Source organism: Eleginops maclovinus, chromosome 2, assembly GCF_036324505.1.
Source record: "Eleginops maclovinus isolate JMC-PN-2008 ecotype Puerto Natales chromosome 2, JC_Emac_rtc_rv5, whole genome shotgun sequence".
In the NCBI taxonomy this organism is placed as follows: Eukaryota; Metazoa; Chordata; class Actinopteri; order Perciformes; family Eleginopidae; genus Eleginops; species Eleginops maclovinus.
The window spans coordinates 9,390,936-9,403,724 of NC_086350.1; the positions used below are offsets into that span (position 1 = coordinate 9,390,936).

Sequence of the window (12,789 nt, forward strand, 5' to 3'; positions counted from 1 at the left end):
TTTAAAGCTGCCCCTCCCTCAGCCCATTCTTTAGCAAGTTCTGACAGGGTGGGCATGTTGTAAAATGAGCAAACACTGCCTTTGGCTCAAAAGGCTCATCATGGAAGTGTTTTGAAACATCTTGATAAAGTTCTGTTGAATCTGTTGCAAAAAACTTTGCAGTTACAGGCATTTTGAAACTGCATTTCAAGCCTGGTTTCCATTCGTGTCCATTCAAGTTACTGGATCTAAGCTATCTGGTTGAAGCTTGTTAGTTTCAATAGGATGAAGTCAGTGAAAGAACTGAATATCAAGTAGGTTCAGCAGGGAGCCTGCAGCTATTGAATACATGAAAGCCTGGACAATGACCTCGCCACCAACGTAGCAGCCAAACAGCTCCTCCACTCATCAACCTGCTGGGTGCAGTCAATGGTGCAGGAAGACACCCAGAGACAGTCAATACGCTCTTTTCTCTCCCTGTTCCCTGCCTTTACTGATACTTGAACATTGCTTAAGAGTGGGCTGTCCCTCTCCAACTCACAGAGTTTTAACAGACAATGAAAACAAATACTAAATGCATTTTTAGTGGGTTGAAATCAGTCACGATGCATTACAGATAATAACAGCATTAGCACCATCTGAACTACCTTGACCAACTCTTCTTCATTAATAATGCAACTTCCATTAAAAAGGAGGGGGGGGGGGGGCACTAAAACATTCAGTCCTTCAGCTATCCTTGGTCCTCCAGGGAGGGCCTCCCATGCTGGAGCTTGGAAACAGGGGATATGACCACCACCTGGGGCACAGAATAGACACCATACCCCAGAGAAAGCACAGAGAGGGGGGGCACCTGGAGGATATGTGATATGATAAAGTGACCCAATCCATAGCGAAAAAGGAACTTGTGCTTGAACGCCCACAAAAAGGTGTCAGAGGGGAAAGTCAAACAAGCTGTTAAGCCATCTGTGTATGTGCTGTGTGTTGGTACAGGAGTCTGCTTTCTGCATTCATACAAACAGTCATTTTCTTTTTATAAATTAGGAAACATTTCCAGCTGAATATTGAAAAATATTCCTTACACCAGCTCATTAAGCTTTTTGTGGGAGTGGGAGACCTGACTTCTGTTCCAGGAATTTGTTTAAGTGGGGGTGTATGGCGATACCAAGGTCATACAAACTATTTTATCTTAACCCAAAAAACCTAACTGCACTCCATTGTAAGGCTACACACCATTAGGCTTTATGACGGAGTCAGGATAACATGGTGGGCAGGCTCAGATGTGTTGATGTTATCAGAGCGCTGTGGTTTGGCTCCTCCACCACTCCTGTCTGGCCTTCAAAGCTCAAGGCCTTGTTTAGTAATGATGCACTGTGTGTGTGTGTGTGTGTGTGTGTGTGTGTGTGTGTGTGTGTGTGTGTGTGTGTGTGTGTGTGTGTGTGTGTGTGTGTGTGTGTGTGTGTGTGTGTATGGCAAGGTACACAGAAAACAGACAATAGCAACAGCTGTACAACTCAATGCTATCCATTACATTGGCTCTGCAGCAACACATGTCTACCTTTGAAAAGTATATGATGTTTAATCTGTGTTTATAAAGGTGATGAGTCGTCTCTTTTTTATTTCATTAGGCCACAGATTTTCAAGAAGTTCATTTTATTTCCTGCTATTTTACATTTGAAAGGTTAAACAAACAATGTAATGTTAATCCAATCCAATTCAAAGCGTGAAAAAAGGCTTTATAAAATATATTACAGTTGTTTTTTTTGCTTGTTTCTTTAGTTTATTAGTTTAGAATGTCGTGGACAGTTCCCATTAATTAACTGTTACGAAAAACTGTGAATAGATCAGCTTTAGCTGTTGTCCCCGGCCAGATGGTAATAGACTCCCTAAAATCCCAATAAAAATCACAATCATCAACAGGGTTAGATAAGAAGAACGGACGAAAGAAAAGTTGATAGGGAGGAAAGGATAAAAGAGAACAATTCATTAATTCATTTTAAATGTCAAAATGCTCGAAAAACACATGCCAAAAGACAATACAAGTAATATTTCCCTCAGCATGTTTTTGACTTACAGGAGGGTCAGCAATAAATCGCACTTTAAAATGTAATTTTCATATATGTGTACTCGTGCTTGTAGAAAGGCATAAATAAGGACATTTTAACATGTTTATTTATGGAATGTAATCTCGTTGTCGAAATAACAACAACATTTAGCAAATATGGCCTATTTTCCTTATATAGTGCAGCTCAATTGAATCATTTTGCTTTTGTTTCTGAAAGCAGTCATACCTTGAGTTGCATAATAATATATGTTTGCGTCAAAAAAAAGTACAACGCAGGGCAACTGAGCCCATAGGGTGTTCTATAGAGGAAGCTGACAAGTTTCAAATAAAAACCTTCTCCTCTGCTGTACATTGTACCAATTATCAATGAGCAACAGAGCATTTCTTTTCAGCTTGAGTTTGCACTAGAGGCTTCATCCGGTTCTCAGCTGACAGATGCCGAGGAGAAGCTTTCAGACTCATTAACTGCCCACACAGAGTCGCAGAGGGACGGGAAGGGAGAGGGAATCGCTAAGTGTTCACATGTTTATCTACTCTCAAAGGAGCCTCTCCTACCTGCCCACTCGCTCTCGTCTCCGACTCTTTCCTCTCCTACCTACACTCCCACGCTCTCCTTTGTCCGCCGCTCAGAGCGCCAACAGCAGGTTATTTACCTGCCGCTGTTCGGAGCAACTGCAGGAGCAGTGGCTGCAGGCTACAGCCCCCAGAGGTTGATGGTAAAGAAAGCAATCGAAATCAGAGCCTTAGCCATCAGAGCGTTAGCCATCAGTGTGCAGCGGCCTCTGCTCTATCTGAGTGACAGCGAAGGATCACTGCCTGCATCAACACCAGCTCGTCTTCAGGGAGCCAGCGAGGAGATGGGCAGCAGTGGCCACCCTCTTGGTGCTTGGTGTGTGGGGAAAGGGGGTGTCTTCGGCTCCAGTAATAAGCTGTGTGTGACAAACTGAGCTGAAAAACAACAACAGACTCCTGGGTGCCTGAGCGGTCATCATCCACACACAAAAGACCAAAACCTGGTCCCTCCGGTAACATCAGGGAATCGGAAATTACTTCGTAGAGGTCAAATATACAACTCATTTTCACTTCAGCTTGGAGTCACATGGATGCAAATGTAATTGAATTGTAAAGTGAAATCTGGAACACTTGATGACTTGAAATACATTTGAAAGACTTCAGCTAAAGACATGTTAGACGATATGAGAGGGAAGATACCAGCCACCATTGATGACATGACTCTCAACAAACTGAGCAGCAGTAAGAAAACTTTTGAGCTGTTTCCATCCCTGCAATGGAGACAAGGAAATGAGAAATCTCAGCATGAGAGAGGTTTAAGTGTCAGCCTTGACTACAGAGACAAAACATTTGCATCTGATAATGAACTAAAAACATTTCTCTCAGAACACCTGGAATGACTGTGACCACTTTGTATTTAATAAGGGGTCAGACGGCATCATTTACTCCTTGAATGTCTCTCACACAGAGAGTAAAGATACTAAAAACAGATCCACCCCCCCCCTCACAGAGTAGTTCATGACAGTTTTCGAAATGCCTTTATGTGAGGATCTAATGAGAGGTAAAGGTTTTACACTAGCACACTGGGGGAAAAGGAAAAGACTAATGAACAACATCAAAAAGGAACGTGGCACATTTTGCAGAGGCTAATACAATGGACCAATCAATGAGAAAGTCAAACTCACAGCCCCCCCAGGCAGCCAGGAAGTTGAGAGGAGCTGAATCCTCTCGTGAATAACAACACTCCACTGAACATAATTATGTGAGCAGGCCGAAAAATCGCTGTGCTAATGACACATTGAGGATCGATAGGCGTTCTGTAGGATCCGTCTCATGCCAGAGCAAGAGAGATGCTGCTGGGAAGCACAGGCGACATCCTGGGAGTACACCGAGAGTCTCAAACGTGTGGGAGGAAAATGAGTCCTGCAGATCAGTGAACCCACATCGTTTTTCAAGCACGATGACCCCTTGGGGGTGACAGGAGAAGGTCAGCAGGGGGGTCGGACAGTCGCTTCACTGCTCAGGCTGCTTTGTGAGCATTGGCAGTCTCAAATTCCAAAGTTTGCAAGTGAAAACACCAACAGCGATGCGCTGTAGCATGCGTCCTCTCCCAGCACAGCCCCCCCCTTCAACACAACGCAGCCAACTCATGACTGCCTGTGAGCTGAGAGGCTTACTTTCCCTTTTTACATTCAGTATCAGAAAAGGGTGAAGACGCTCCGGTCTCCAGATGTCATACATACTTTACATCTCCTGGAAGGAAACGGAAAGCATCGGCTAGTTAGCTCGGTGCTTGACACACTGAGGCAACCAAACACAGAGGCAACAATTTGGTAATGAATAATTTAGAGTAGATACACACTAACACTTCTGCACAGCATCAATAAATGAGGCCAGCTACTTATATACTGTATAGGTTGAATCTGATCAAGTCATGCTAGTGGTGAGCTCTGAAGCTAGCAGAGAAGACAAACAAAAGGAAGGTCCATGCATCAGAATAAAAATAGAGGGTTTTAATGCTGCACTGACACTGCAATTGAACTGGAAATTGGGTCTCTGCTCCCTACGGTTTCCCCTTGAACTGGCATTTATTTACTGTGTCGACAAATCCCCTTCCATTATTTTTCTTCTAATATGAGTGGCATTTTACATTTATATTAGGGTGACCAGATTTGAGGTGGCGAAAAAGAGGACACTTGCGATTGTTGGGGGGGAAGTCTAAGTACAGTAGACTTCTGTGCAAAGCGCCATTCAATTTAAGTACACGCTTAATGGTCCCATGAAAAACTGTGAAAACCGGACGTTTTCATGAATTTATAAAACCCCCCCGGACGCTCCGGACAGGACATAAAAAGAGGACATGTCCGGGCAAAAGAGGACGTCTGGTCACCCTAATTTATATTCTATTTAATATTCCATTCCTTACACACTTAATGTATATATAATATAGCTTTATATTTGTACATTTTTATTCCAACATGTACATTTTTTACTTTTTTAATGCTATTTTATTTCCATTGAGATGTTTACATTTTGAATTGTTTATTTCCAGTCTTTTAATTTCACTGTGTACAATGCCTTGTCTTTTTATGCTGCTGCAATGCAAACATTTCTTATCTTTAAATGTGATTTTCATTTGAATGCAACATGGGTTTAATGCAGGTTGGAGGATACTCTTTAAGACTTTACTTTGTATGATTTCGCTCAGAGAGGGGAATTTATTATTGACATTTAACCAAGAACCAAGAGTGCAGGCAGAGAGATAACTGAAACCTTGTTTTGCAGTGAACACGTGATTCTGTATCTTGAACTACAACTGCAGACTTAAGACTGAAGAGTAATGACAATGGATTATCCAGAGTAACTGGGTCACACGTGTGTTGACAGTTCATTCAGAAGACCAGTTCCGTCTCTCATCTGAAACGGTATGCATTATGTTGGCTTACTTTCTATCCACATTAGACAGATTGTTTAATAATGCATTTCCATATTTACTGAGAGGATGGATGTTAAACTTCAGCTAAGAAGTACTTTAGATCAACTATAGTCTACTTGAGCAATACAAGCCTATACTGAAAGAATGGAGGATTAACCACGGTTTGTTATTCACACAATCTCTGAAACTGCAAAGACTCTCGAGTCCACTCACACTTCCTCCAGATTCGCGCTCGCTGCGGCGTTATAAGTCAGGCCTCAATCACCACCAGCTTCCTCAGAGGACACATAAAAAGATGCACACAGTTCATTGTAAGACCGATGAATGTGTTAGCTCTTGTCTCTGGGTGTAATGAGTCTGTTGGGAGAGGATAATGTAGGCCAGGTTGCTGGTTTGATTGAGCCAAAAACACCAACACACACACAGAGCCTCCATAACCGACGACTAGCTGATGATTATACGGCGATAGGGAAGTATCATCGCCTCTTCCATCAGCTCATTTCCCTCCTGAGATTACATTGTAGTCTCAAATTGATTATGGAGAGCAGCCTTCAGATGCAGAATCAGTCACACAAATGTCCACAATATACAGAACGGCAACAGAGACAAACATAATGCTATAAATGTCATCAAATCGGAAATGTATCTCTAAATGCAATAAAAAATAATCCATTCTGAAATATAAATTGATCTCCTTTCTAAACAATCATAACATCATCTTATAAGTGAGTTACTCCAGATCTGCAGCAGACGTCTATTTATCACAACCAGGAGGACAATCTACTCCAAATGCCCCTTTCCTCTTCCTCATGAATAGCTGAAGAGAGAGCAGAAACTTTTCTGGGACTACAGCAACATCACCCCGCTATAAAAAGCGTGAAGTTTTATGACAGTCACTTATTTAAAGACCAGGCCAATTGCCTAAGCGCATATGAATGGGGACAAAGAAGTGGAATGGAGAAGAATTTCTTTTGAGTTCGACACAAATTCCCTGCAACAGGTGCAACTACCTGCTGGGACAAGAGGGGGGTATTATTGGTTTAGAAATGGAGAATAGTGTACGTTAGGACAGCACTGTAGAGGCCTGAGGGGGGTACATTATATTTCTAACAGTGCTTTCGTAGCGGTTGGCTTCTAATATCTCCTTTTGAGGGCATAATAAAGGGAAAAAATGAATGTGCTTTAGTAAAAAGACTGTAACTGAGATACTCACTGTATCCCAGTTCCATGGTGCCTACCACTATGAACAGGTTTTGAGTATTGGGAGTGTATACTTAAATGATGCTTCATTTTTTAATTTTATTTTATGCAGAGAGGAAATGGAGTTCCAGGTTACCGGTCCATATCATTCTGGAAAATTCATTATGTACAATTGAAGAGGTTGCTAAAAAATCCTCTCAGTATTATAAAGTATTTGAACTGTGCCTGCGGCTGTGTATTAATATACAATTATTTATTTATTTAGTTTGGCCTTATGTTGCTTAAAATTGGATGACCATTACATGTTGCATTGTAAATTGCATGAAATGATGAGCTGTGTTGCTTTAGTTTTGTTTTATGTATGTTCGACTTTGTGTGCGAGACAGGACAAATACCCAATGCTCATGCTAGTGCTAACAGGGATCCTAATAAAGAATAAGAATAAGGATGAGCTACTAAGAGTTGCAAAAATCTGTAATATTGGGAATTAAGTGTGACAGCTTTTTATCTGTGTGTGAAATTGTGATTTTTCCCCTTTTAAAGACCAAAAGATGAATTGATTCGACTGCAAAACAAACCTCAGAGATCTATAATGAATGGACAGTAACAGTGGAAGGCAGTTGTATCCAGTGGGGTTTCCCTCTGTGTGTAGGTCATGAGCCGGTTAGTGGCGGTGGCAGCAGAGCGAGGTTTTGATCCACTACCTAGCCTTCAGCGGTTCTGAGCATGCTCAGTACGCCTGCCACAGGGCCAGCTCCTGCTTCGGCCTACTTCTGATAAAACCAATAATGTCAGAGGAAGTCTCTTTGCAATGAGTGAGCATATTTGTGCGTGTGTGTGTGCCCTCGATATAGGAGTAAAAATCCAATCTCATCACAGCCGCAAACAAATAATACCACCATTATTGATCCGTCAATCATCCGGGACTTTAACAGGCAAAGACATATAGACATGATGTAGTTGGGAGGAAAAGCCACAACAACGATTGCGGCTAAAAGGACTTTAATTCCAGATGGAGCGAGAGATTGAGAGAATGGCAGCCCTTAACCGACACTGTAATGAAATGCAATAAAGGATCTGTTAAGCTCTAGTTCCTCTGGTCCCCGGGCTGAGATATCTGCTAGCGCGAGCAGGGAGAAGGGCCAGCTCTGCCTCACTGAAACATCGGTCCAACTGATTATAGAAAAGATGACCAACAGAAGTGGGTCAGCAACGAGATTGACCGAGCAAGATACTTTGAGAGACAGGAAGAGAAAGCGAAAGACGTTTAAGTAAATGTGAGAGAATAACTCCAGAAAGTGAACCGTGTTGGAAATGGGAAGAAGGGAGATTTAAGATATTCTTACACACTGAGGAAACAGAGTGTTAGTAGACACATAGCAGGGCAATATTTACTATAGGCTTACAATTAAATGTATATTGTGAGATTACAATCATCATATCCTCTGGCTTTTTTTAACCAGACGAGCTGAAGAAACACTCATCTTGTGCTGTGGATGTTAAATATTAACTTGTCCAGGCTGCAGGAAAGCAAACAGCAGATGATAACCAAACACTGCTGGGAGCACATATTCCAGTTTGTCCATACACTTTCAGTCATGTGGAGGAGAAGCGCCTCAGGAACATATGAAGTTACAGTTCTAAAGCCAGCCTTTAGCAGAGACTGTTACTGTTGCATGCGTTGACTCTCTTTCCTCTCTCTAAGATGCTTTATCTCTATTGTTTATCCAAGTAATGATTCAAAGGATCGTTAGCAGAGTGGTTATATCTCATGCCAAATAACTGCAGTGGTGATTATGGCCTCTGTTGATGCTTGTCTCTTTCTCTTCCCTATCTTTACACTCTAAGAGATAAATAATCAAACTTCTGTGCAGTCGAACAACAACAAACCAGGCGTCATGCTTAATGCTGGAACCTTGAAAGAATGGATTGGCTTCAAACCTGACTGCTGCCTCATCAGAAAGCCTAATCCACGCTTACAGATGTGCACAGAGGCAGGGGTGAACTTGACATAGGGAAAGAATGTGCCTCACTCACAGGGAGTCATATGCATTCAGTTTCATAATGACAAGTGACAGATGATATTCTTAATCTGACTCAGAAGTATTCAAGGGTGGACTTCACAGGGGGGCATAAAGTAGAAAGAAGTGTACGTTGGGACAATGTAAGACAGTCTGTCCACAGTGAGTAACCATGCTGCCTTCTTGAACTTTCCCAAAAACCCAGATATATTTTGGGTGGAATTCATCTCAACCCTTATGAAATCTATTTTATAATATTTAATAGCATGTGGATGTTGTGTATTTTTGTTCTCAAGGATGGTTTATTATGAGATATTTGTATGCTTGGTGAAGGTTTGTCTGGCACCTCAGGGATGCAATCGTAGAGTTTCTAAGTTTGGTTGATGTGTTTGCTTCCTAAGAAGGGGATCAGCCCATCTCAACAGCTAATGTCAGCATTTAAAGAAAAATAATTAGATCATATAAAGAGCCACAAAGAGGTTTAGTGATTCATCTCTAAGAAGTCATAATTTACTGCTCTTGCGAATTTGGCAAGTTTTGTACCTATCAGCGATTTTAGTGCGAGATGCAGATAAATAAAGTCCCGCTCATTAATGAAATAAAAGGACAGGGTCTTCCCGAACTGAGTCCCAACTGAACTTTCCCATACTCCCATTTGACACTCTGCTACAACACCCTGTTAATCCACATCTGAAATGGGGGCAATCAATGCAAGTTCAGACAAGGGTTTGGCGTGTGCAGGGGGAGGCACAGCTGACAAATTGAGGACAGTGCTGGGCGGTCGACTGATTCACTGACTTAATCCAATGTGAGTTTGGCACGTTCATGCATCTCTGCTCCTGGCATCCTCCCTCATATCCCTCATTCAGACCAACAAATTCTGACTTTATAGAATGAATGAAATGTGTGCATTCTCTTTGAGGCTGAAGTTCTTTCCTAAAGTAGTATTTGCTCCATAAAAACAGACTCAGAGGTCAAAGTGTGTTTAGGGAGTGTCTCCACTGCTGGTTTTGTAGGTGCAGCCACATTACTGAAACCCTCAGAGAAAAAGAACAACAAACTACTTGTGTTGGGGTTGAAACCTCGTTATAGCTCATCACGCCCACAGCCAGGCAGTCTGCTCTAGGTTATCCATGGTAACTGCATGGGGATGATATTCACAAAAACACGCTCTTTGAAAATCTGTTGAGCAGCCCCCTCCCTGTTCCAGCCCTCTGACCAGCAGCTGCATGTGTCAGGGTTGAGTTATAAGGGGTCAAAAAGGCCGTACATCAACTTCCTGACACGCTCAGAGATAATAAGAGGGGAGGGGATTGCTTGGAAAGCAGCAGGAAGAACAAAGTCAATTGAAGGAAAGCTTTAACCTGCTACAACAAAATAAACACCACAAGGATAAATGTTGCCCTCTTTTCCTTAAGAAAGGAGAAACTATACGCAAAAAAAGATTCAACAAAAGCAGTTTCTGTGGAAGCATGGGTCATAAAGACAGCAGCTGGGTGAAAGCAGCGCAAGGCAGTGGGAAGAGATGTGCTGTTGGACAGCGCACTGTAAACACCTCAAGGTGAAACGCACCAAGTCATCCTCCTACACTTGGAAAGGCTTTTTATTTTTCTAAGAGAAACATGTTCTTAAGTGCCACTTACCTGGATTGATGATGCAACAAGCACACAGAGGGGGGGGCGAGGGAGAGAGAAGAAGAAGCTGTTAGTCAGAGTGCACAACATCTTCTAACCAGTATACAAAACCCCTCCTCTCACAAACAAACTACTTCTTAAATTAGAATGCATTATGTACAAATGTATATATTTTATGCGGTAAAGTGTCCATGATTATAATGTTTACAGAGCTTACAACACTGCCCTCCAATGGCTACAGTCATTAGTTACACAAAATACAAAACTAAATGGGACAAACATTAAATATAACCATGTGATCATATGACTCAGATCAGGAAAAGCACTGGAGTAAGTGACTCTAGTACAGGTGTGTCCAAACTACGGCTTGGGGGCCAAATGCGGCCCGTTGTCTATTTTGAATCGGCTATTTCTAAAAGTATAAAGGAATACCACACCTGAAACGTGTGCTTTCTTATATGGTTTCTTAAATTCATATGTAAACAGTCTTATTTATGTGTTAATAAACCCACTTTTTCAATAAATTCAGTCGATTTAAAGTTGAGAACAGTTTCAAACAAATCTTAGTAAAAAATGTAAATGTATTTACATAACAAGCCTCAAATATACCATTCACACGTCCCCTTATTTTAAGCAACACTTAAATGTATAATTTATTAAATACATCATTTATCTACATTTGATTGATTTTGCGAACTTATAACTTAACCTATAAGGCAAAAGACCTCAGCTCTAGTAGAATGGTTTGAGTTTTTAAGGGTGTGTAACCACAAAATAAATGGATAAAATTAGCTGATATGAAAACTGTTAACTCATGCCAGCTTCTAAAACCCAAATAATCCTTGTGCAATCAGTGAGATAATCTATCCTGCAGCACAGACCTCCTTTCTTCAGCTCTCCTGAGACTTGTTTCTAACTGGGTTTATTGACGATGCTGCACTGAGGCCCTCTGCTGGGCGAAGGCAGTAACTACACTTGGTTAGCAGAGTCATAATAGCACCCCGGCTGACATCTGCTCTTAATCTGGCTGCTTATTCCTCACTTTTGGCAGCACAGTCAGCTTCCCCTGCAGCTGGAGCGGGATCCAAAGAGATAGCCCGATCTGGAGAGGAGCATGGGAATGCATGCAGGCATAAACAATTAACCCCAGAGAACAGGAGGCCTCGGATGATCTAACTAAATCTATGCATATTCATCAAAGAAATGGCAAACAGGGAGATTTGTGAGCACAGCTGCTTGACTGTAAATGCTCATCTATGTTTAGACGAGAGGGCTTACAGACTGAAAGACACAAATCCAGAGCAGAAATGAGCTATTTTCTTTCTGTTAACTTTCCTCTCACATGCAAATATGCAGTCAGGCGTGCTGCTTATATTCAGCCATTAAAGTGCAGCACACTAATCTGAGCATTAAAGGCAAAAATCCCATTTCCCCATGTTCAATTGTCATTTTGTTTCTCTTATCAAATATACAAATAACAATACAACAGGATGTTTAGATAGTCATAATCTTTATCAATTATGATATTGACTAATATTCTAGACTTACTTTGGCCGCAGTGATCCAAGGTTAAGATTAAGATCACTTTTATTAACCCTGGATGGGAAATTAATTCCTTTGCCCAAAGAAACATTTAGTCCATTATCTTACTATTATTGCTGTTTAGGCACATGGTCCTGTTTTTATTTGTTCTTATTTTTCTCCTGTAAATGTCATGATATTAGAGGAAATAACAGAAGTAATTTGGCCCAAAGACTAAATACAGTATCAGAAATTAGCTGTATCTCAGAAAAAAAACAACAGCACAATCAAGTATTAACAGGCATTACTTTTGATTCAAACTTTTGAAGTGTGAATTCTATCCAAAGTCTGTCTGCATCAGATTTCAATACACAGTCCGAGTCTAAGGAATGTTGTGGAATTGTTCAGTGTTTCATACTACATAGTCTTTAGGCACATACTGTATGGGTTTATTAAACGAGTAAATATACATGCAGGCATAGTTTATCTTGGGATTTGTCAAACCCAAAAAGTCAGACATGTATTTGGGATGTTTCCTCTACAGCACACTCTCTACTGACTTGTCTTCTGACATAAACCTGTGAGAAGGTTTTCACTAATATCACTTTCATGTTTATTTACCTTCAAAGAGGCACAGAGATTATTTAGATCAAAGACTAGAGTTTAAATCTCAATCAGACATTGTCAGAAACTAAACCTTGATCCGAGAAAAGCCTACATTAACTTTTGAAAAATATCTTCATGAGGAAACCTCAAAATAAATCAGATCAAAGTTCCTTTCATCTCCGTGATGCACGCATAGATGTGCAACTCACTCTGCTAATGGCTGCGTTGGAGCAAAAATAAAGCAGCATATGTACCGAACACACAGCACAATAGGCACGGAATAGCTTTCACGTTAATTCATTCTTCAATCTTCAGCAG

The 12,789-nt window shown here is 41.2% G+C and overlaps 1 protein-coding gene across 10 annotated transcripts in view; it reads right to left on the reverse strand.

The window, feature by feature from the left end:
- LOC134879231 (pleckstrin homology domain-containing family A member 5-like) overlaps positions 1-12,789 on the reverse strand; it is a 78,796-nt gene that overhangs the window by 44,059 nt on the left and 21,948 nt on the right. The window lies entirely within an intron of this gene.